Consider the following 8,559-nt stretch of genomic DNA (forward strand, 5'->3'; position numbering starts at 1 on the left):
CTGTGATTTTTATTTACTAGACCACTCCAGAAGTTTATGCTCAACCCGTCCATATGCAGTGTTCCAATGGATGTTCAATACATTCAGCAGCAATCTTCCCATAAATAAAAGAAATACCCCAAAATGATTATTTTAACTTGTCCCACTTCAGTATGACTATATCTAATCACTTCAAATATTTAATATTAAGAATATTATCAAAATTATAACAGTATAATTCACTTTTTTTAAATGTGTCATGATTCTCGTGTTGATACAATTTCCCAGAAGATGATTAAATTAATTTTGCATATATATATTTTTTGGAAATGGGTACATGCTATGATTTGGATAAATGTTCCCCAAAATCCATGTGTTAAGACTTGGTAACCAGCCTGTGGTGCTATGCAGAACCTTTAAAAGGTGGGACCTATGGGAGGAAGTTAGGTAACTGGGGCATGTCCTTGAATTAGATTTTAGAATTCCACCCCCCACTCCCCCACCCCCATCTATTTTTTGAACTGCCATGAGGTGAGCAGCCTGCTCCACCACACATTGGCCACCATGATAAACTGTCCCACAACAGGTCCAAACCAACAGGGCCAACTGATCATGTACCAAAAGCTCTGAAACTATGAATCAAATAAAGAAATCTCTGCTCTTTTTAATTTGATTATCTCAGGTATTTGTTATGGCAGTGGAAAACTAATACCATATGAAATCAAACCATATTCTACAGTAACTGTGTGTTTAAGAAGTTCCTTCAGAGCTACATGACAATTGAAGGCAATTCCCACCGGCCTCCAAAAGAAACAAAGCACCCTTTCATGTGCTAATATACCACAAAAACAAAGGTCTTTGTTTGGCTAAAAACATAAGGTACAAATGATACTATAAAATTTCTCACTATTTCAGTTTCTTAACTTATTTTCACCTGATGAATTTTATCCGTAGTTTTAGGAGTTTCTGTCCAAAATTTCTCACTTTTCTTAGCAGGAAAGGTTTGATAGAGTAATCTTATATGTGAGAACTTCAAGAAATGACTTCTGGCAGATTTCAAAGCCAGTTATAAAGTTGGGTGTTCCCTTTCTTTCTGTGTGTGTATGTGTGTGTGTGTCTGGCCAGAGATTGAGGCCAGGGTCTCATGCATGCTGAGCACATGCCCTACCACTGAGCTACACTTCAGACCCTCATTATTGTGTATGAATTCTCTATAGGTAGGCACCCTCCTATTATCTGCACCCTGACAGACACCTTCCACTGCCCCACTCTCAGTACACTCCTGTCCTGTCCCTCTATAGTTAAGAAACTTGGTTCTTCATGGCAAGATTAGACTAGGAGATGATTAAGTTGTGGGTCTCCTCAGTTTCAACATGTCCCAACCCAAACCAGTCAACACCCAGTCCCCAACCCTTCCTTGAATGACCACCTAGCCTCTGTCAAACTCATCACTATCTGTCCATTCATCAACACTTAAAAGCTTCTGTTCATCATTGACTCATTTTTATCTTTCACTCCCATGTCAAGCAACATGACTTCCTACCAGTTTTTCCTTGGAAAACATCTTAGACTGTCTCCTCTACCATAATCAAAATTCAGGCTTACACTACTCCACTTCTGAATTTATTTAATAGCTTCTTAAGGTAAACTCTTGGAACTAAGTGGACTTCTGTTTTTTATGAAGTGAATCTTGTTCTTCTTAAGCTAATCTTATTTCATGGTGCTTTCTTCTCGAAACTTAATAGCAAGCTACTTCATGCCACACTAAGGGAAAAGTGACCTGCATTATTTCCAGGCCCTTCAAAGTGTGACCCCACCCACTTACCAGTATTTCTTTCAACCCTTCAACTTCTATTGTGTCAGGACCACCCCCTTGATATTCCACAAACTTGTCTTGCTCATTCCTGCTTCTGTTTATTTGTTCAACCTTCTTCCCTTCCTTCTGCCCAGCCATATCATACTCACCTTGTGTATTACTCAGATTTCTATTGCTGTGACAAAGTACCTGAGGTAGTCAACTTATAAGGAGGGAAGGTTTATTTTGGCTCTCAGTTTTTGAAGTTTCAGTACACAGTTGCTTGGCCCCGTTGCTTTTGGGCCTGTGGTGTCCTAAATACATCATGGCAGGAGCATATGCCTGAGAGGCCTATTCACCTCATGCAGCTGGGAAGCAGAGAGAGACGGAATGGAATCAGGGTCCTAACCTTCCCTTCCAGGGAACACCCCAACATCCTAACTTTCTTCCAGTAAGCCCCACTCCTAAAGGTTCTACCACTTCCCAGTAGTGTTCCAGGCTATGTTCCAAGTCTTGAACGCACAGACCTTTGGGGGATCCAAACTATCGCATCCTGGAAAGGTCTTTCTAGGTGCAATAACCTTGGATAAGCTTGACTTCATCTCTCATTTAATTATTTAATTAATTTACTTATTTACTGTGGCACCAGGAATTGAATCCAGGGCCTCATGCATGCTAGGCAAATGCTCCACCATCGAGCTACACTCCCAGCCCTTCTCACTTAATAAAAACAAAACAAACAAACAAAAAAGCCAAGGATGCAGTGAGAAAGACCTGAACTAAATTCCTTTTAAGAACCTATGCTAGATATCTTCATATGCTCCTCCAGATCCACTGTCCTAACTTCTCCACCCAGCTCTGACCCCTGGGAGGCTTATCTGTACTACCTACCTCAATAAACTTTGACTGGTTTCTGTTGCTGCTCTTACCTTCTAACTCTTTTCTCTGTGAGACAGTGTTGGATTGGTGGTGTTCCTTGACCAAAGGTCACTGATATCCCTGACATCCTCACGAATGTCTGCTTCCTTCCAACCTGAAGTTGATAAGAACTCTTCTGTCCATCCCAAATTAACCCCCATGTTTTCCTTATGTGATTATCTCCAGAAAAAAAAAAAACTTTTTGAATAGATTCTTCTGAAATTACCCTAATTTGAGAGTCAAATTTCTTTTCCCTTAGAATCTGTATTAGATGCAATGTATCCACCTCCTCAGGTTTGCCTGACTCCACCTGCCCCTGTGCCTTTGTTTGCCTACCCATAGACTCCTCCCACACACACATGGCTGCCCATTGCCTCTGTCGCTACCATATTGATGATCTCCAAGCTTCCACCAAGGGAAGTGTCCAGCGCCAACATGGCTTCCAGTGCAACCTCATTGTTGCTCTGACTGGACCTGGAAGCTCTGGTTCCTCCTTTCATTTACAGATTTGGAGGAAGTGTTAGACCGCTGCACTGAACACTGCAGCAACTCCCTCAAGGTGTGTGGAGGCCTGATCCAGAAGGACAGGAGCGTGATCATGTTCATGGAAAGCCCTTGACCAGTGAGAGATAAGATATGGGAGGCAGAGAAAGTGAATTCCTCTTCCCTTTTCTCTTCACTAGGGTATTTCCAGGACACTGCGACCTCTCCAAATGGACCCCATATGGTTAAGCAACCTACTGGGTCTTCTCCTAAAGCTGTAGCTGATGCAGTCCTCCATTCCTTTTATTTGCTTTTCTTCCTCGCCTGCTCTTCCCTCTCCCACTTCCCATTTCTCTCATTTGCAGGGTCCTGGAACTGAACTTCTCATAAAACATTTCACTGAAGTTTTGCCTCGTGCACTGTTTTTTTAGGAAGCTGAGACTAAAAAAGACATACTGAGGCAAATTCTTACCAGTTACATGAGTTAATACAACCCTCATTGCCTCTACTTTGTATCCTGCATATACTCCTACAGAAGTCTATGTATGAAACAAAAGGACGTCCTTAATTACAATGAATGATCTGGTTGCTATCATTTAAAGGTCCTGCTCTTACTGTCTTTATGATTAAAGACCACATTCTCTATAGTTCTGTGTGTGGTAAAGAAGAGAGCATGTTCCATTAACAAACACTATATATAATTCAATAACTTTACTTCTGAAAAAAAGGAATAATATAATAGTCATAGGATTTGAAGGCTTATTTTTGCAAACTTGGGTAGGAAATTTCTCTTTATCCTTCCCTTCTGTGACATTGTGAAACAGTAGAATTTACTGGGAATGGCATGAGCTTTTGAGTCAGATGGACCTGTATTTATATCTCAGGTCTGCCGTGTTCTAGTGGTGTGTGCTCATACGATTATCGGACCTCTCACACTTGTTCCCTAACATATGTAAAAATGGCTGTCACAAATAATCCCTCAGTAAACAACTCCTTTCCTCTGAGGTTGTTCTCCTGCTTGCAAAAATAAATAAATAAAAAGAAAATACCCTCATGGGACAAGGGCTCAAGCCATACCTTGACCATTACTAATTGAACAGACTTTATAAATCCCCAGCATAGCCCTTCTCTGCCCAGGCATGGGCTCTGATTTACAAGTGACAGGTCTGACCCAATCTGTACCCCTTCTTTCTGAGCTTCAGTTATCAATACAAATGATGGAGGAAACCAATACTCCCAACACATCTACCAACTCCAGAGTTAGTGTTAGTTTGGAAGGGCTTTGCTTTTAGAACATAAGGCATCACTTTGCAGAACTCACCATTTACTGAGATCCTGTTCCTAACCACAAACACATAATATGGCTCACACGGAAAGTAGTTTGAATCCCACAGTATCAGTTCAGGGACTATGACTTTGTGTCTTCCCACAACTGCATTCTGGAATTCTTGGGCACACAACCACTACAGCAACTTCAAAATTAATTTCAGTGAGAAGTCCATGACTTTACTTTCTTGCACCAAGAAAATCTATCAGTTCTTCTCTCACAATTCTTTCCCTTCAATATCACTTTGATTTTTCCTCTGATGTAGAATCTTTTCTCCTCTCCATTCTTTATCCCAGAGCCTATTCTTATCCACCTGCACTATATCTCATGACATCAACTTGAGACAGAATCCGGTATCTTGCTATCAATAAAAGGGAACTGAGTCAGTCTAGCCAGATAGTTCCTATCAATTCCTCATACCCAAAAGCTAACCTAAGTATAAACTGCTGTCTTGCTTCCTCTGCTCTGGGATTTCCCAGACCATCAATATTAAAAAGGAAAGTGAGCAGCAAGAAGCAGTATGGTGTGGTGGAAAAATACTCTTTTTGCTGAAAAATTTCTTCTTCTTTTCCATCTCCCTTGATGCCTTGGGAAAAAAAAATTTAATTAAATTCAAATAGTTGAATACATTTGGATTTACAGATGGACCACTATGGATATGTGTTCCAATAAAATGCCATCTGAAATTTTATGTTTATGTGGGAAAGATAAAGCTGAAGTGTATTAAGCTTCATAGAACATGTAGCATAATGAACTTAAAAAATAAAAATAATAGCCAACATCTGTAGAACAATTCCATATCTCTTCTAATCTTAGTGTTATTTCTGTGACGATATAATTACTAGGCCAACTCAGGATACCTCCCTGTAGACCTGTAGTGAGAGACTGCTCTGTTCTTAACCGATTATTCATGGATTTGTATTTCCAGTTGGCCTCCCTTTTATGGTCACCAGAATTAACAGGATCTCATTAAGTCATTCATTGCCTTCTGGGCAACCAGCTAGTCAGTTATTAACATCTGTCATATATGGTGAAGCAGATGTCCCTGAGTTGGTTAAGTACTCAGAAATTATCCCAGCACTGAAAATAAATGGGGCTCAAGCTCTGTTCTTATGGGTGATAACTGTGAATGGCATCAAACTAAACCAATTTCTGACAATAAGGTTAAGCATAGGTAATATGGGAAGAAATCTGCAGTCCAAGTACCAACTGTTGAAGGTCAGCTGTTGCTCCTGGAGCTGAGAGCTTTTTAGCAGCAATGTAGGACATGATTTTCTCTTTCTCTTCTTGAAGTTCTTACCTGCACACCCTCCCCTCCCCAGAGGAAGCCAAGCACAAATCCTGATGAGTGTGTACACAGATTAGTTAAAAAAAAAAAATGCTTGGTAAACAGCTGCTTCACATTTTTCCTTTCTCTGTTCCAAAGTGACTTTTGAAACCTGATAGTGGTCTCAGTCATGTTTTATAAGAATTATTTTTTTTTTATGCATTTGAGGTTAAATTGACATTTAAAAAGCCAGCTCTCAGGCAAAAGGTAAAATTACAAGTAAATACTTAACCAAAAAAGTCTTTTTGAAAACAAATGAGGATATAAATTAAAGCAAAAATCTTCTGATGATTCCAAATGTGTTTCCTTTTCAGCTGGAAATGAATGTATGAGCGGCCAGGACCTTCTCTTATTTGTGCTCCCTACAGGGCCCAGCACAGTTTTGCTTTCTTTATGCTCAGAGTGGTTGCCCTAGGGCTTCAACTCTCCATTAACAGATCTGCTGTCTTGCCGAGCACATTCCACCTGGCGAGGGAAATGGCATCAAGAAGTTCTTATTTCCAATCACATTGGAGACCTACAAAAAGAAAAGAAAATCCCCTAGGCTTTCCAGAAGATTAATGTTGAGTTAAACCACAGAAATGTACTATCCATGAAAGATCAAACTGCAGTGAGATCCCACCAGGGAAGAACCAAAGAACCCAGGGACTGACAGAATCCCTTTCAGGTCCCATTCTAATACTCAGCAGAGGTTCAGTGGAAGCTTATCTCAAAGGACATAGATGCACTAGCTGATACCCAGATAGAAATCATCACTTTAAGGCTAGGCAACTTCCCATTAAGTCTAGCAAATTCCTGGTAGGCAGTCTTTGTGCTTGCCTTCTGGTTATTTTATAGATTTTGCAAGGAAAACATGAGGTGGGTAGTGAAGATCAGAAGATGAAGCTGCAGATGGGCCACATGACCTCCCTGAGCTTGTTCAACTACACATCTATATAGCAAGGGGCTTAGACTAGATACTCTCTCCACCTTGAACTGGAAAGCCCTCATCTCCTGCTGCCTGGAGCTAATATACCAACTGTGGGCAGAAGTTGGTTCCAAGAGGTAAGGATTTTATCCTAGCTACACTCAATCTAACTATCTCAGTGCCCATCTTCTCAGGGGGAGCTAAATGACAGATTCCCTAGGAACCCACTTACTTCTCTTAAGCTGAATCTCTGCCTGATGACCATGCTAGGTTGCAACTCCTGGCCTTGCAAGTGTACAGCTCTGCAAGTCCTTGGTGCACAGGACTCAACCGTGAACTTCCCCTTCTAGCTCTTTCTCATGACCACTTCCTCACACACCACCACCTCAAACCCACTCTTAACAAACATACCCAGAGCTCTAAATGATTTAAAAGGAATAGTTCTCTCCATTCCAAATGGAATTAATTAAGTGGAACTCAATTACTATTGACTATATACATTAAAAAAAATTATCAGGAACTATTCTTTTACCCAAGGGGTGAGGGGTGGTCCAAGTTTGGTTAGGCCTCATCTGGGGTAATTTGAAACTAGTCTAGAGCTATGAAGGGGCCCATACGAGTGAGGAGCCCTGAGACTGTGCTGTATTAGCTTCAAGGTAAATGCACTCTGTCCTTTCCTAGGAAACTGAAACCAGAGGGACAACTACACTTCCTCTGCCATGAGATGTTCTCTCCCTTGTGATTACTCACTACTTGTAACATAATAAGAGCCTGAGTATGGGAGTCAGAAGGTCCAGGTTCAAATACCATCTCTGTCTCTCTCTCTCTCTCTTTTATATATATATATATATATATATATATATATATATATATATATTAGTTGTTAACCTTTTATTTATTTATTTATTTATTTTTAAATTTATATGGTGCTGAGAATCGAACCCAGTGCCTCACACATGCCAGGTAAGTGTGCTACCACTGAGCCCCAGCCCCAGCCCCCATCTCTGTCTCTTTACTTGCTTTGTGATCTTGAGCTTAAAGTTGCCTCACTATGCTTCAATTTTCCTCCCTGGGGGGGAAAAAAAAATGAGTAAGAGCTGGGTGCTGTGGCGCATGCCTATAGTCCCAGTGGCTCGGGAGGCTGAGGCAGAAGAATCACAAGTTCAAAGCCAGCCTCAGCAACTTAGCAAGATCTTAAGCAACTCAGCAAGACCCTGTCTCTAAATAAAATGTTAAAAAAGGGCTGGGGATGTGGCTTAGTGGTTAAGCCCCCGCAAATGCCCAGGTGTTAAAAGCTTGGCTGCCAGCCTATGGTGCTATTGAGAAATGGCATAAATCTTTAGGAATTGAGCCTCATGGACAGGAAATTAGGCCACTGGAGGCATCCTCTTGAAGGAGATATTAGGACCCCCAGCCCTCCTCTCTTTCTCTTTCCCTTTTGCTTCTCAGCTATCATGAGGTAAGCAGCTTCCTCTGTTACACGTTCCTGCCATGATGTGCTGCTCATCACAGACCCAAAGATAACAGGGCCAAGGGACCGTGGTCTGAAACCTCTGAAATCATAAGCCAGAATAAAACTTTGCTCCTTATAAGATGATTATCTCAAGGGGGCACGGGGGAAAGAAAGATGGTGGAATGAGATGGACATCATTACCCTAGGTACATGTATGATTGACTGCACATATGGTGAGACACTACATTGTGTACATCCAGAGAAATGAAAAGTTGTGTTGCAATTGTGTACAATGAATCAAAATGCCTTCTTCTGTCATATATACCTAATTAGAATAAATAAATAAATAGACTTTTTAAAATCACAGAAA

Source organism: Marmota monax, unplaced genomic scaffold (genome assembly GCF_021218885.2).
Source record: "Marmota monax isolate L192 unplaced genomic scaffold, Marmota_monax_Labrador192_F-V1.1 WCK01_AAM20220418_F8-fsc00066, whole genome shotgun sequence".
Lineage (NCBI taxonomy): Eukaryota > Metazoa > Chordata > Mammalia > Rodentia > Sciuridae > Marmota > Marmota monax.